Source organism: Atractosteus spatula, chromosome 12 (genome assembly GCF_055471065.1).
Source record: "Atractosteus spatula isolate fAtrSpa1 chromosome 12, fAtrSpa1.hap1, whole genome shotgun sequence".
In the NCBI taxonomy this organism is placed as follows: Eukaryota; Metazoa; Chordata; class Actinopteri; order Semionotiformes; family Lepisosteidae; genus Atractosteus; species Atractosteus spatula.
Genome location: NC_142717.1, coordinates 4,409,514 through 4,426,296, shown reverse-complemented (window position 1 = coordinate 4,426,296; position 16,783 = coordinate 4,409,514). Strand labels below are relative to the sequence as shown.

Below are 16,783 nucleotides of genomic sequence, written 5' to 3'. Positions count from 1 at the left end.
TGAGAATTCACTCCGCACTATGCTTTACTGTCCATGTATACAGACTTAGCATTGACTAAAAATTCCCCTGTGTTGCTTCATAATTAATGTCATACATAAAGTGGGAGATGGATTGATCAAACTGCATTTGAAGCACAAAAGCACAGGCCTCCACACACCTAGGGCATTCCTGTGAGCCTCCTAAGTATGAGTTTTGATATTTATGTAAAGAGTATCTGTTCACAATGCCCCTTTTAACAGGTCCTTTCTGCATGACAGGGCAGCAGGTGAAAACAGAAAACTAGCCAGTTATCATTTGTGATCTAAAATGATCTAAAATGATAGCTTTTGTCTCAGTGTTTAAGGAGGTGGCAGTTCCTTTTAAACACACCATGCAGCACCACAGCGAATTCCCTACTACACAATATTAGGAAGAGGTTGGTTAGCATTTTAGTTTTTATCCCCTGCATATACTGTCTGTATGTAAAATGTGCAGAAAATTCTACACCCTGTCACATCCTGAAATGTGCAGATGCCAAAACGTCAGCACTTAGGAACCCATTGTACTGTGTTGCTGAAGACCCCTGTTGGAGAGCAGCTTTCAATTAGACAGGTTAGACCTTCACCAGAATTCTGCGGTGCTCCCAGTGTCTCTTCATTTACTCCTCATGTCCAGAAGAGGGCGCTGCAAGAGCTGAACAGATTCTAAGAGATTCCAGTTGAGTCTTAAACTGTCCTCACTAAAGTACACAACGCTACATAGCTGAATGCAATTCATGCTTTATGACCGTCTGGGGGAAAAGCTGTTTTACAGCCGTGTCCAACACAACAATATAACAAAACAACATCACCAACAAAGGGTTCAACAACGTTTCACATTGAAAGCACAACAATGTTTCAGGAGATAAGAGAATCGTTTACTTTCATTAACAATGAGATTGCACAGGGGATGAACAATTTCCTAAGTCTATTACAGGTAGAAATGTCCCAGAGATCAGAGTTTTGAGACAAAAACATTTTTTTCTAGCTTTCCAACAGAGACCAAAAAGGCTACAATGTCTAAAACCTCCCTATGTATTCACTGTGTGAGGATGTATCACATAATCAAAGAGGTTGGGGTTCTTCCACATTTGTTTTTCAAACCTAAACTTCATCACTAGCAAGGATTTCTTTTGTATACTAACTAGAAGTTTAGTGGATAAAAAATGGTCAAACTGTGGCACTGTTAACAATTAAGTCACGATTTGCAGTACAGGACATGCTACTTTATTTGTATTTATCAGCCTGTCCTTGTATTTCCTAATCAGTCAAAGCACCTATCACTGAAACAGAATGCTGATTATTAGAGTATTTCAGTGCAGCTGCCTTGAGAGATATCTTTAAATTACCTACAACACAAAGCCTTCAGCTCTGGGGGTTTGCATTTATCAAAGTGCAAAGAAATTGTTTTGCAAGTAGCTGTGTTTTCTCAATTTAAACTCTGCTCTTAAGATTATCAGGATTCATGAAAAAAAAAACTCTGTGAAAATTCATATAATTAAAGAAGAATTCACATCTAGATGGTCAATTGATAGAAAAACTAGTCTTAAATTCTGTCTTCTATAAAAGATACAACAAAACTCAGACTAAGGTGACCAACTTTTTAGCAGCCTATAGCAGATACAGTTATATGCAAAAAATCAGTTATCTGCAATACCCAGATGGTGACACACTGTTGCTCTTAAAACACATCTAACTTCTAATTTATTAAAGTCTTAACAGAGTAAAGAGAATTTTGTTGTACCTTTCAATTCTGTGCCAGTCAAGCTTACCAATGTGGTCACAATGGAACAGCTCTGAGTGTTAGCAGCCTCCAGAGCTTATTTGTTATGAGTCGAGGGAAGATTTCCCTCCAAATCATACAGGGATCCTAATCCCTAAAGTAACTCGGTATCATTCTCTCCGTTTAACAGGAAGGGTCTAGTTCCCAGTCACAGTTGAATGAAGAAGGGCAATAAAATCTGCAGTGTTTAATCATGTTTCAGCTGCCCATCATGGGTTGGTTATTAATGGCCTCAAATTCTTGGCTTATCCAAGAAACACCTCCCTCACACTCCCCAGTAACAAACACGTTTTATTTATTTCTTAAATACTGTATTTGGCTCGGTCTCTCCTGCACAAAGCGATGTTGGACAGAAATCGGCACAGCATCACCCTTCAGAGGGAGGGGATCGTGGAACAGAAAGCTTGCTGTGTGATGGACAGGCCGAGTCCTGTCATGAAGCCCAGCACCGGCGCGCTCAGGGGGCAGGGAAATCCATTGGGGGATTGAGGTGTCCGAGCAAAGAATACCTGACAACATCAGGAGGGCACGAGGGAAACCTGTGCTCTAGCTGCTACGCTCTGTCCCCATCCCTTCACTACACTGAATTAAAAGAGGCATTTCAGGGGTTCAGAGGATTTCAACTCTTTTTACCACTTATTTCACGCACAGATCTGGCCACTCGAAACAGGGATACAAAAGCCTGATAAATGGATTGCTCTGTTTTTCCAATAAGGGAGGCATGAATGAATGGCATGATAACTAATTAGAAATGTTAAGTGTCACTTGAGGTTCTTAAACATTCTGAGTATCCAGGCATCATGGAAAGCAATTCTGAACTGAGACTTGTACCCACTTTTGTTTAGATGAACCCCCGGACTCCACATCAGGTTATGTTAATAAATGATATACTTAAGTAAATATATATATCCTTCTTTAGGGATATTTTTTTGGTATATAATTCATAAAACAGATGGAAGCATTGCAAGAGAACTGAATCTACAGTATGTGTCGCACAATCATTTGCAAGACAACACAAATTCAAGTGACTCAAAACCATCACACTGCAAACTGCACAACATTGGCAAGCTGCTGCAGCCCCAAGTACAGTACTTGTCGAAGGGAAGTCTTTGCAACAGCTGCATTAATTATTTGCACATTAAGGCACATTTTTCCCCTCCACTCAATCAATAAAGAGCTGGTAGTTTGTTTTTTTAATGCGTAACTGTCCTTCACACTAACATAGTGTGGGAAACATTTAGCTATGTTCCTACAGAAAGTCTTATGGAATGCAAGTCTTTGGCTGTTTGGTAAACAAAGAGTCAGTTTCCAGGCGTACTTTTGCTTTTTTTTTCCTTCCAATTAGGGCTGAGGTAACAGCTAAGCACGGAAAGACTTCACAGACAGCTGAAGGATCTGTGGGCTGTCAAGAAGCAGAAGTGGTCTGGGTCAGATTTTTTATGGTATGTAAGTCAAATACTTAACATTTCTAGTCAGGATTGTATTACAAGTGAAGTGTAACACATAGAAACTGTTTGGGAGTGGAAACGCTTATGTTTAATGGATTAGGAAGCAGCATATTTAATTTTCCAGAGAGAAGAACCAGATGGCACCATAAAGTTTCACATTGTGGTGCTTGCAAGCAATATCCATCGTTCAAGAAAATAAACAAAAAATCAAGCAAACTACAGTATACACTATTCCACGTCAACAAGTACATCAACCCACATTAAGGATGTGCTTCCCAATTATTGACTGGTTTCCCTTAATTCCCTTAATGTTTATCATCATCCTTCTAAACTTACACAAACTTTACATCCTTTACTAAAACTTACACATGCGGCACCTTTAAACACAAAAGCAAGCAAGTCATATTCGGAAACACAAGAGTAAAAACTCTTTCTGGTCTACTTCCTCTGCTGTGCCCTTCAGTCCTTCCAAAAGCGTAGGCCTTCCCTATGTAAACTGAAGCATACACATTTTTAAAACTGAATATTTTTTTCAGGGTCTGAATGCTGAAACTGGAGACTTCTAATGTTGCATGTATAAATATTCAGGCCCGTCAAGCGGTAATCAGCAATATCAAGCAATCAAGCAATATCCAGCAGCCACATCATCCTGCAACAATTCGCCAACAACGTGTGGCGAAGGTGGTTTGAATAAAAACATGTAATGCTAGTAGCAATGCTACTTCAAACTGTCATGGCTACAAGCTTTAAAACAACAAAACATGAAAACTGTGAAAGGGAAACTCTTTTGTGTTTCTAAATCAATACCCTAGGTGTTGTGGCAGACAGGAAGGAAGCCCTACCACATGTACTTCGGTTTCCACTTCTGGGCCTTGGCCTTCTCAGTCTGGGCTGGCAGGACAGGAGGTCCCATCAGAATGCACACTGATGGAAAGCGTCTCTTAGTTACAGTGCACGGGAGAAACCTGAGGTAGCAGGAAGACACAAGGGAAGACAAAGACATTTGATTATCCAAACTTAGGATAACCAAATGTACTGCACGTACTGTAATAATCTCCTCTACCTCAACTACCAAACACAGCGTTTGGATATCCAAACATAAATGTGGCATGCCTAATGAACTCCTAACCCCTAATTTAACTACCAGGAAATACCTGTAAATGCAGCACAAGTGAAGTCTTCTTTACACAGGCCTCACCTTCCAGACTACTGCTGGTTAGGAAGAATATGAAGGAGTATGGGACAGTAACCATTAACTGCCTAATGCAAGCTTAATAATTAGCAGCACGGGCAGTCCAGTCCAGTCTGGGGAAAACAACAAAAACAAGATAAAAGAGTTAACTATCCTCCCGCAGATTCAAAGAGGCAGGCATTGTTGCCCTCACAGCAGTTCCTTCGTGATCATGAGCTAAGTGACTCTTCTGCTGACACCCATGCACTGTGACCACTGAGGCCTGACACTCACTGACAATGGGAAATTCCTTACAGGAGAGCGACACTATTGTGAAGGCACACCCATTAGTAAACTCTGGGGAGGGGGCTCAGATTGTACTTTGTCTGCAGCTCTAATACAGATACAGTACAAGCCAGTTTTGTCACTCTACCCAAGTGACCTCCTAACCTACAAAGTATCCAAAGAGAGACTAAACAGGACAATAGGCTCTGATGTCTGTCTCTACGTATAAGCATTTGTTTTTTTAACGTGTGGATTTGCCTGGCCTGATCTCCCTGGCAGATGATGATCAACTCTGCTTTTATAGCTACAACCCTTGTACCAAGAGGGAACAAGACAACATGCTTTCCTATGAACCATCCAGTATATTTGTCAGAGGTATCTACTACCTTCCAGAGCACAAGCCCTGGCACATTCTACAGGGCAGTGACTGACGCGGCTCTCACTGAAAACATGGCCAATCCTAGACACTGCTGCTGCAAGGCAGTTCAAGTTTATGCAACCATGGTGACGAACCACTCAATCCCCATACACTGTCAACTGACAATACAGTCCAGATGTTGCTGGGCACAACCTTGTGCTTTGAAACAAGCCTTTACTAGTTGTGCTACGCAGGAGCTACAGTAGTCTGCATGCTTGCTTCTTGGCTCAGCATACAGTTATATGATATTTTAGGGGTGGCTGTAGATCATTTTCAAGAGAAGAGTGAAGGCTGAAATGGTCTTTGAACAAGAGGTTGTAGCAGGGGCATCTACACCAACTTAAAGTTGCCATTACTTGAAAGAAATGCTGGAAAGATTTTGGGGAGGTAAAAAAGACTCTGAATTTAACTTTTCCACTAGCACAATTAGCTTCGGCATTGCTTTCATGTTAATCTTTATGTTAATAAAAAAGATAATGAGAGTTTTGCCTTTGGTAGTTTCTGACTTGTTTAGAGGGAGCGGAAACAGGAGAAAAGCATGCTCATAAAACAAAGTACAGTTCGGCTACACTGCTTTGAACAGCAGACAGATTCATAATAACATATACAAAGGCCCAGAGGAACAGGAATGAAGCTTTGATTTTCTCCCATTGCTGAACACATTACACAGAGATACACACTCTACTCTAGTCACTGTTGTACAAGGACTGAAAAGCAATTCTGTTGGTTTGAATAGCTGGTTTGCATGTGTACTAGTGGGTCGATACACTGGCCAAGGTATTGGTCGTTTAAGAACCTACAGTTACCACGTGCAGAAAAGCTCGACCCCTGCCCTGTTAATGCCCTCTGAAAAGAAAAGCAGCACTCTGCCTTTCACGTGTGAGAAAAAAAAAAGCTTCCGAGGCAAGGGGGGTTTTATTTTGCACTGGCAGTTTTGTAACCTTCCTGTATTGCCCCTGAGGTATCCTATCATACAGCTCTCAGCCTTCTAGCACATTTCCTTTTGTATGTACTGTACAAATCGATAACTCCTGCGGTAACACTTCAGGTGTGGACTAACGTCACACCCACGCTTCTCTCCCATTCAGAGGAGCCATCAAGGCAGCCGCGTGAAAATACACAAAGGAAGGCATCCAAACGGCGATGAGGACCCGTCTCTCACAGTAAGTGAAAGGTGCCGTGATTGTTCTGAGGGCTTCATCATAATTGTGACTGCAAGGAAAATAGCCGTTCTTCCATTTCTCTTTCAAAGAGCTTTTCGTTTGTCAGATATGACAGAACCTTGTGCCGGCTGATCTCGTTTTTCTATGGTCTTACACAAAATTGGAATTTTTAAACTCCAGACACCTTAAAAAAATTTACATTAAAGCCGGCTAGAATCCCCATGATACCAACTGCATCGCTATTATGGCTTGAGAAACATGGCAGCAAAGAGTCCTTATTAATGGCCAAGTATTTGTTGTCACTGGGGAAATGTAGGATCTTTCAGATAACAGGCAGGCAGGAAATCTTGACTTGCTACTTGACCTAGCTATCTGGTGTAATATTTGTACAAATACCATACTCTTTTCCCCCCAATGACACAAAAAAAGGATTCATACAAAGAAAGGATTGTTGTTTTTTTTCCCCCACAATCAGGCGCATAATTATGCAGAGCTTCAGGTAGGATAAGAGATCATACATTTTCTTTTACTGAGCGATGAGTCTGTCTTACAAACCATCAATTTCTAAGCTTTCTAAATCACCCTCAGTGGCTTAAAAAAGCAGGGTCACAAAAACAAAATGACAGATCTTAAGTTTCCATCTCCCAGCCCTTTTAATTTAATGTCTGAACACACCAGGAGTATTGATAGATTACAGACCAATAAGAAGAGGCACCACCAGGAAGATGTTATGGTATGGGAGGTATTTATGTAATGGAACTGCATAGTGTTAAACTCTGACATCACATGAACTTAGATCCTTATGATTATTTTTCATTAAAATCTTTGTTATCTTTATTAATATAAATGCACATTGCTTCCTTTAGTCATGTTGCCTTCTGGTACTGTGTCAGGTATGCACATAGCAGCCCGTCATTCCAAACTTGCCAGGCTGTAGGGCAATGCAGGAACAAACCGGCCTGCACTTCCTGCAAGCCAGGCAAAACTGCCATTTTTTTAAATTATCAAACCGTGTATTAAATGTGTACTCTGTCCTCGAGGCACAAGAAATCGAGATTCGAACACCCGTAGATACAAACTAGTTCCCATAAGAAATAATAAGACTTTCACATGGTGGAACAGAGAACAAGTTCAAAACTATTGTTCAGATTTCAACAATTAATAGCATTAATATCCCTTAAAAATGGTTGAGGAAAGGAGAAGTGCCAAAGACATGTCAAGTCCAAAATAGAAGGGCCGGCCATAACCTCAAAAATGAATATGTCATAGCTGCCGAAGTTTCCACACCAATGTAGCTGATAATAACTTTTGAGAATCGAAACCAAATTCTCCCTTTAAACTTATTTTCTACTTAAGAAGCACACAAACTTCACGAATGTGGTTTCGTAACATAACCTATTCTTAGGTTGAGGACCAGGTGTCATTAAAAAAAAACAGATGACCATATTACAGAGAAGAAAAAAACCCAAATAAATGAGATTTTGCCACTTCTAAAAAACAATCCAGAAAAATTTGGTGGTGACTCACTCAGTATGGATTCTTTATAACTTACAAAAAGCTTCAAGCACAGTTTTCTAAAACAGTTTTAGATTGCAGTATTCAAAATTATCTTAGCAATATTCCAGTAATACAATCTTTTACTGTTATTGTTTATTGATGTTGGTTTTACTTGTTGTTTTTATTTTAGTCATTGTCCTTTGTGTGTTCTAAATACAGTACACACAGGAAGGAGTCCTTTTATTGGAGCATTAGCAAAATTTAAACATTCCAAAAACAATACAGCATTCTTTTTAGGATTCATTACAATTATATTCTCTTTCTGCCCTTGTTGACCTTGTCCAGGATAAATAGATTTAAAAAAGCTCAGCGGAGAGCTTATATTGTAACTGCACCACCATTTATGAATGCAGCCTACAGTATTCAACGCCAAGTTCCCCTCACCTCTCTGCCTGTCTTCCAGATTATAGCTCTCCGTACTCTGTGAGCTGAATGCTTACAGCCATTCACAGGCCTGTGTGCTGCCCGATTTATAAGCTCCCATTTCAGAGCTGGCCAGGCTTCTCCAATGGGAGCCAGTCTCACTCACAAAGGACCAGCACTAAACTGGAAGGTTATCTAATCTGAACGAACCTACACCACATTCTGCCAAAGACTTAATCACTGTAGTAACTCCCCAGGAACCTGGATTTCAGGATGAGTTCAACAGGCCTAGAGGTGGTCTGAATCTAAACTGAGTCTTTTCCATACTGATTCCTTTGAGGAGGTTTAAGCACCTACTGTACTGTCAAATTACCTATACCCCAAATTTTCCATTTTTAACTCAAAAGTTCATTTACCACAGCTTTAAAAACACAGGTTATCCAACGCTCCATTTTGTAACCGCTTCATCCAATTCAGGGTCACAGGGGAGCCGGAGCCTATCCCAGCAAGCACCGGGAATGAGACAGGATACACCCTGGACAGGACGCCAGTGCATCACAGGATACACACACACACACACACACACACACACACACACACTCCAGGGCCAGTTTTCCCAGAAGCCAATTAACTTACCAGTATGTCTTTGTTTTGTGGGAGGAAACTGGAGGGCCTGGAGGAAAACCATGCAAACAAGGGGAGAACATACTCACGCCACGTTAATAACACCCCAGGTCTGGAACTGAGGCAGAAATACTAACCACTGCGCCCACATGCCACGCAAAACAGGTTATAAACCTTTTTTGTTTACCAGTTATCCAAATTCATGGCTTCCTTCTAAGCCTTTCTTATTGACTCTACTGCTACTTCAGCTCAGATGGTTATTTGCCACGATACACAGATGCTTCAATAAAATTCAAATGCTGACATGATTCAGTGGGCTGACAAGAGAGACTGAAGAGGAAGGAGTTCAGCGAGTGTAACATTGCTCCAGTGGATCACTTCTATCAGCTCAGAGAGCAAGGTGAACATTGCGCTTCCTCGCAGAAAAGGCTTTCAGAAGCCGTTTTCTGCTGGAGAATTTACTTAGCATAGCAAGTAACAATATACACAGAAATCATGACAAAGAAGAAGTAGAAGAAAGAGGAATGCATTCTTAGGACTGGGAAGAGGTGAGATTGGGGAGTTCTGCCAGAATGCAAACTGCAAGGGTATAATTGCCAGGGTTATTCCACACTGTAAAAAGAATTAAAAAAAATGTGTCGACTGTGGTGCCTTGTTCGGGTGTCCAAGAAAAGCACACCTAAAGAATACTCTGCAGAGTTTTTTTTACCTTTCTCCTTTACATCATGGAACTAACCTCTGTGTGTTCCATTAGCAGTCAGAGTGGTTATTTAGCAAATGTGCTACCAAATATCCAATTCAGCCTTCAGAGATCAGAGCGTACACTTCGATTCAATATCTGCAGAGTCACTTATACATTTTTACATCTCAAGTACAGGGCACAAGGAGACCCCATGAAACACACAGTCAGTCACAAGTCGAGCCCGAAATAATCTTGTCACCAGGACCTTTCTTAGCTACTGGATCACCTCACCTCAGAATCTGACACAATCAATAAGACATGAGACAAGTGATGAATAAGTAAAAGAAAATTTGACATAACCTCTCATCTGAAATCAAAGCCAATAAAGTGATATTATCTTTATCTAAAAAACTGTGAGAACGACGCGAATGCAAAACCACAGCACCAAGAAGCAAAGGGGGACTTGATCCAATGTGTTTGAGAAGAAAATGAAGATGCAGTATAATCAGGACTTAAGGAACATCTGGCGACACTGAAAAAATACAGATGCAGTATTAACTTAAATATCCACACAACTTAATTAAACACACAGTAAGAGTGTGTGGTACAGTATATGATACATTATTTGAGATAAAGGATACAGGCTTTTTTAATGACTAACAAGAAATCTGTTGTGCAACAACTCAGAAAATGGAAAACGAAAGGCCAGTTTTTCAGAAAAGATGAATATAGCAAAACTACTTTATACTACACAATAGAGCCAGTCTTCACCACTGCCCAATTGCAACGGTAATTTCTGCTCTCCTTTATGTCATCCCTGGGGGCAGCAAGCCACAATGTTTTCTTTGATGAGCAGTTTAACATTTCACAGGTTAGAAACATGAAGGCTCCTTGGCTATATACTGTGTGAGCTGTATCCCCATCCAAAACATTATCCGTCTCAAACTGAAACGGACTACTGGGAAAATAAGAGGCAAAAACAAAGGATTTGACAAAGATGTTGACAAGGATTGCCCTGATGCTTTATTTAAAAAAGCACCTCTGATTTGTAGCCAAGTAGTGTAAACGTGTCTTCACTTCACACCTGCAATCCTAGTGTCTAGTTTCATTGCTGAGCCTGAAGCAGTCATCAGAGTTGAATTTTTCAACATTTGTTAGGATCTAGATTACCTGAACAGAAAAGAACTGGCCAGTCCATGTACTGTAACTGCAAGCCAATGACAGGAGGTAAAAAAGTACCATTAAGACCAAGAGGAAAACAAAGAGTTGACCATTATTTTTTTTCTGCTGCATCCACCTGTTTTCCATCTCTTTTCCACGTCTTGGCTCCCGGCTCTGAATCATGTGACCTCACACAGGTGAGAATGAGGACGTGGAGGAAGACCCGCCCCCCCCTTTGAATAACTCTTCCTTTAGCACGTGACCGGCAACATACTGGAGGCCGAGAGGAACGCCCCTTACCGATAGCATCACAAACCTACAGGCGCTGGGGAAACCACAGAGGTCGCAGTGTTTGTTGAGAGAGGAGAGAGGAGAGACCTCTGGCTGACTAATCCCCCTCTACCCTTGGCAGTGCTCAGGTACAGCCTGAGGAGTCCTAGTCACGAGCCCATGCTGCATTCAGTCAGGTGCTTTAACCAGCTAAGACACTCAGAAGCCCCGCTCAGTCCTTTCCGAGCACCAGGAAGAACATCAACCTGTTTACTACTTTCTCCCAAAAGACACTTCAGAAAGAAAAGAAAACAACACCAAGAGGGTTCCCTGCTAACCTGACATGTTTCTGCACAATTATCTTTGCCAATAGAATGCGACAGTATAAAGATTCAGCACATCAATTGTATGCAATACGGTTACCTGCAGGTTCAACAGACCGTTAAAAATACAGATGCCACAAGACACTCTTGAGTTTAACCTGATTAAGAGTCTGCCCTAACACACAGTAATGGGTTTCTTAGTCCAACACAGACTTTTCTCGGCACCAGGGAGAAAACGGATTCAATCCAGAATTTAAACGTGACTTCTTAGGACTTCGGCATGCTTCGCTACAGCTGCACCTACTTGGCAGGTCCTGCAGATCATTCTGCTTCAATCATGCTTTTAAGGGTGCGGAGCAGTGGCTCTGTGGCTCAGGATCTGCGCCTGCGGCCGGAAGGTTGTTGGTTCAAATCCCGTGGCCGGCAGAGGAATCCTACTCCGTTGGGCCCCTGAGCGAGGCCCTTCACTCCAGCTGCTCCGACCCCAAGCTTCTCTCCCTGTCCGTGTGTCTGTGTCTCATGGAGAGCAAGCTGAGGTATGCGAAAAGACAAATTCCTATTGCAAGAAATTGTATGTGGCTAATAAAGTGATCTTATCTTAAGTCCCATTCCTTCCATTCTTCACTAGGTCAGACAACCCTCTGTCTCAAGTTACAGTATACCACTCCTCCTCTTTATCACGGGTTTAGGCTGGGGACACACTGTGTGAAGCACTGGACTTTCATGATGCTGTCACAGCAGCTCACCTGAAAGACAGGATTGCAAGCTTTCGTTGGGCCAATTGCACTGAGGCTGCTGGTCTGAGTCCTAGGTGTGTGTCCAAGCTCGGATCTTCAGCACTTCAGCACACACACAATACCTCCACTCAGTGGAGCTGTAGGCATGCCCTATAAAGAGCAAACAGGAAAAGATACAGCATTACTGTATGCATTACCTCATGATGCTACAGCTCTGTGAATAACAGTTCTTGCTGAGGAGGTTCAAAACTTGTAAGTTACAAGTTCAGAAAATTTCAGTGCACTGTGTTTGACAGTCGCAGCTCAATTAGGATTTATATAAACTTGTTAGAATGCTGATGGTAAAGAGATGAATCAGAGACAAATTACTTAACGCCATTAAGGCATGATGTACTGTATAAGACCTTAATTTGCTTAACCCGCCCACACACAAGCTTGTTTTGTCTTTAACCTGCAGTCATTACAACATGTTAAACTTCCATGTTTATGGAAAAGCACAGTGTGAGTATGAGTGGGTATTTCTACAGGAAACGCTATTCTTTCAAAAACCAAGTAATAGTCACAAAAAGGAAGCTCTAGATCTATTTGGAAATGACAAGGTTAGGTACAGTAACTAACTGCTGTTAGGTACATACAGAATATAAGGAAGTACAGTTATCAAGGACTGGGTTTACCCCAAAACAAATCACAGGCCCATTCCACTGGGCCTGGACAACCAGAATTGAAGAGGACATTCTCAATATCAGCTATACCAATTAACTACAAGAAAGAGAAGAGCTGTTTTTGTATTTGGAAAAGAATCTGATATCCTTGCTTTTAGAGTTATAAGTTATCTATATTCTGAAAAGACATTTTTAGGTCTTTAATTGTTATGTTTGTGTAAAAAGAGCATATAAGTGCTCATATATTGCAAAAATGCTTCCTTTGATGAAAAATAACTAAAAAACTATTATATTTACAAGCAATGGGATTTAGTCATCCCAACAAGTCTCTCTATACCTAGTTGAATATTCTGATGTTATAGGTTAACAGATGATTGCTTTAAACAATGAGTGCATATAATGTTTAATTAGGTATATGATCATATATATATACACACACACATTTCTCGAGGATGAGATGCAAGATGCATTTAGACAGTAGGATAATGATTCAGCTACAATGAATTCAAAGAATTCAATCAAATAAAAAACATGTATTGATCCTCACAAAAGCAGTCCTTTTCTTCTTTCGCTTAAGGAAAACTTTGCAGTGTGTATACCTTGAATGTGGCCGAGATTCTATATTTTAATGGCGCACAATTCACATCTGGTTCTTTGGGGGGAAAAAAAAAACATTGGATAGTGTCCACCTTCAATTCTGCAGTTTCATGTCTTTTAAAATTACTTTGCAATCCTGGCAGGTCAGAAGCCCAGTTCATAGGCTTTTTCAACTGGTTTCAACTTTCATGTCCTGACAGGCCTTAAAGGATTAAGAAAAGGTTCAAAGCTAATAGAAAAACTATCAGCCCTAGTGATTTGCCATATTAGTAACAGATGTGTACAACTGTATATAAAATACACAATTGTAATTCTTCCAGCCATTACCTTAAGCACCTTGTTTGTACTGACTTGTATTTCTAATAATAGTCGGGGGATGTCAACAGAGTGGAGCAGGTAAAAACTACAGTAAACAAATTAATGAACGACACATACACATTATGAAATATTTCAGTGTAAACAAGTACCTCTATACAATAAAGTGAAAATAGGGGTGCAATCACTACTCAATCATCTGCTGAACGGTGAAACACTTCTCCACCTCATTTCCTTTTAAGTCTGAGCATTCATGTATCTGGCCAAAAACAATATCTGCATTCTTATATAATGTACAGTATGTAACACAATGATACAATATAAAGAGATATAGATAACTCCATTCAGTACCAGGAGGTATACAAATCATGGAAAGCACAACAGATCAACATGGGAACATGTGGAGGATTAAATGATATTTTACACGTCAAAAGCTACAACCCAATACGTTTTCTGAAATAAAGCTTAATTTTCCCATGCACCTCTAGTTTCCTAGCAACCTACATTCCTAATGTAAACAGCCCTCGAAGCCAAGGCTAATTTCTCCCATGGATCTCTGTTATTTACAAACACTGGACTGGGGAAAAGAAAAGCTTTCTCAGAGCTCTCATGCCTGTAACACAGCTAAGGCACAGTAAGGTAAAAGCCAGCGAACAATGGCCAACAAGTTTGTAACTCAAACCTGTCTCCGTACCCTTTTTAACTTAAAAAAACAACAACAAAATTTTGGTTTACAGTATACGGGGGGAAAGGCTTAAAACCTCAGTTTTCCTAAAATATTTCTGCTTTCTTCACCAACGAACAAAGCCTCCATGACTTTATTTTCACAAAGATTGTAATAGGAGCCATGCTCCCTTAAGACACAGTGTAGAATCGGCATGAATATTCTCACTCAATTTCATATATAAAAAGAGAGAAAAAAACAAATGAAGTTATAATAAAATATACTGTAGTGGTTTTATTTACTCATGAATTATGTTATGTTGTTGTTTTTAAGCGCCATTTTTTCATGTTGTTGTTAAAAATTCTCTTTCAGTCCACAAACTGGATTTCATCTTCAGACATGTTCTGTAAATTCCGTACTTCTTTAACACAGAGTGAGTGAGTGTAAAAAAAGGCAGCTTTTCGTGCTACACACAAGATTTTAACACACAAGTTCAGGACATTTTGCACAAGAAACTGCCTTTTCTTCATAGAATGAAATACAACCACAGGGCAGTGAAGTTGTTGTTTGCTGAGAACGAATATTAATTGAGTGAATGTTGTTTTTTGAAACTGACAGCTACTGTATCTGAAAACAACATATCCATGCTCCAAAAAGCAAGGACAGATTTTACTGCATGGCAGTTTTCCTAAACTAAACCTATTAATTGACTAAATTGCCAAGAAATCCCATTCACTTTTTCAACCTGCACAATTACTGAACACATTTCTTTTTACCAAATCAGCCTTTTCCATTACAAAATACAATCTCAAAATATGTTTTACTGACATTGCTATGGTGATGGATAACCATTGGCCTAGTCTCACTGCACATTGTGTTAAATAATGGGAGCTATTACAAAAAAAAATTGCTTTAGTTTGTGTCTTCAAACCCTTTGTGACATGTTATTTGAATTGCCCTCCTACAGGCTCATTAAAAATCCCTCACTCTGAGTAATCGCGGGGACACTCAATTAATTGGAGCATTTGATCACCGTCAGCAATATTTCTACTGGTGACACTTTTTAACCATAGTGTAAAAGTATAGGTATGCCAAAGGTGACGTGGTTTATAAGCCCTATTAGCTGGGTTCCACAAAACGCAGTACATCATTATCCACACTCATGCCCCGTTTTTTTTTATATTCCCATCGCATTTTTTCAGGACAAGCTTTAACCTTTAGCAGGTTTAAAGTTGACCGCAGTCATTCTAAAGGAGTCAGTTAGCATGGGGCGGCAGTTCCAAGCCAGGAGGTGCAAATACTGTACTGTACCTCCTCTACTGTACATATTGTATGTATGCCTCCTACCCTGAAGCCCGGTAACTACAGACTTCTCCAGGGGCCTTGGGCGATGTCAAATGCCTCATGGCGAGATCTGCAGCTCCACAGATATTAACCTTTGTCGGTCCTCTAACCCACTGGCCCTGGCAAAGGGAACACAGCGGATTTCCTAGGAATGGATGGCGAAACGCCAATCAGAGGACACAAGTGGAACCCACAGTATGTGCAAGAACAGGAGGCGCTTCTTTATCCAAAGTGTAGCATAAGCATGAAACAAGCAATTGTGGAGCCAATACCTTGGTTTCGTTCAAGGAATGGCTGGATGAGAGCCTTGGATCGATTAACTACTACAGTATCTGCCAAGCAACCTAGACAGGTCACATAGCCTCCTATAATGTTTAAATGTTCTTATTTTCTACACTTATTGCTACTGGTGGAGTTAAAAATAAGTGAGATCAAGACAGTACGGTTTTCTCTTGAATTTCTTTCCACTGTGAGGTCCAAGTCAAGAGAGCAGTAGGCGGGAGTGGTATTGCACAAATCAGACTGAAAAGAAATTCACTTCTTTCAATTACAAGTCTTGATGTTGTTTTATGAAGGTTTTATATTTGTGAAATGATGAGCAGGAAACCAAACCTCATACCCTGAAACAGCTGTATTTAAATGGTCATGAGTTCATGACTCATTCACAATCAAATCCAGCGAAAAAACAACAAAACTTGAGAATCCAATTGTTATATAGTATAGTATACATACTGTACAACTTATTTCCAAAGTGGAAGGAATAAAAGAGAGAAGCATGTACACATTTTCATTGTGAAGAGGTAAATTATAAGCAAAATGTAAGAAATGAAACAACCACACAACAACATTTATATAAATTATTCTTTCAACATCTTTAATCCAGCTGTTATGAGTGGAAAACCATAACCTGTCTTCACATCGCTTCCAAATCCATCCAGTCTTGAAGGGTTTGGCAGAGCTTTTTTTATTTCTGCTTTTCTACTTGTTTCTTACTATGTTTTGGATGCAGAATTTGCTTATTTGCCCTGGAGAGATAATCCTCTCCAACAAGCAGGTTTTAAAGACTCCAAAATGACTAAATAATTCCAATTAAAATAACTACATTTATTTGTTTACTTAATTAAAAACCTTAAACATAACCCGTATTAGTCACTTTCCACTAAATGAAGCAGAACTATCAAATAAGTTAGTTAATGGT

General features: G+C 40.2%; 1 protein-coding gene across 5 annotated transcripts in view; it reads right to left on the bottom strand.

The window, feature by feature from the left end:
• The window catches only part of atxn1a (ataxin 1a), a 157,094-nt gene that overhangs the window by 52,356 nt on the left and 87,955 nt on the right, over positions 1–16,783 (bottom strand). For 3 of the 5 annotated variants that reach the window (XR_016093816.1, XR_016093818.1, XM_088928520.1), the window contains one exon: positions 4,092–4,214. The exons of 1 other annotated variant lie outside the window; for it this stretch is intronic. The gene's annotated coding sequence lies outside the window, so the exon portion shown is untranslated. Of the gene's footprint in view, positions 1–4,091; positions 4,215–12,012; positions 12,093–16,783 lie in introns of those variants that run through there. One more of the 5 variants, XR_016093819.1, reaches the window with a different exon arrangement.